Raw genomic sequence first — 684 nt, 5'->3', positions numbered from 1 at the left:
ATGTTCTCCAGCTTGCAGTAACTTGTAGATGTTACTTTTGCTTTGACTCTGTCACTAATCAAGGAAGAGAAGATTAATAGCATGCTTCCATCATTCTCTGCCTAGAAGCCCAGGTATAGCCCAAATGCACTAGGGCCTCAAACTTTCTAGGAATGTCTGTAGGATTTTCCATATTGCTTTCCCTAAGATTTAAGCTAGAGGGGCCAAAGGTTTTATTGATTCTGATGCCTGTTAGTCATGCATCTTTACAATTCTTCTCTGGGAGAACAATTTAGATCCTTCAGAATTCAGTTAAAGTACTACAGTTTCTAAGAAAGTCTGCCTGAGCCTCTCATAATCACCCCTAATTCCCCTGAATTCCTCTGAACACATCTGACAACATTTTGTATCATCTCTTTTATACAATCATATGTAACATTATCTTCTATAATTTTATAAGTATATATGTAGTCTCCCCAAGGCCTTATATTCTCCAGGGTACCTAGGACACTTGTCCACAATAGATGCTTCAAATTCTGGTTGATACATTGATAGAATCCCTATTTTTTACTGGTGTTTGCAACTCTTACTGTGGAATTTGTTGTTCTTAAAAGCTGTGCCTCATAAAACATATGATACCTTGTTCAAAATTGGCAGGTTGGCCAATATTATATGCTGAGACTGAAAGGAATTCAATTTAAACCA

Source organism: Propithecus coquereli, unplaced genomic scaffold (assembly GCF_000956105.1).
Source record: "Propithecus coquereli isolate 6110/MARCELLA unplaced genomic scaffold, Pcoq_1.0 Scaffold32, whole genome shotgun sequence".
NCBI classification, from domain to species: domain Eukaryota; kingdom Metazoa; phylum Chordata; class Mammalia; order Primates; family Indriidae; genus Propithecus; species Propithecus coquereli.
This window is presented reverse-complemented; position numbering follows the sequence as displayed.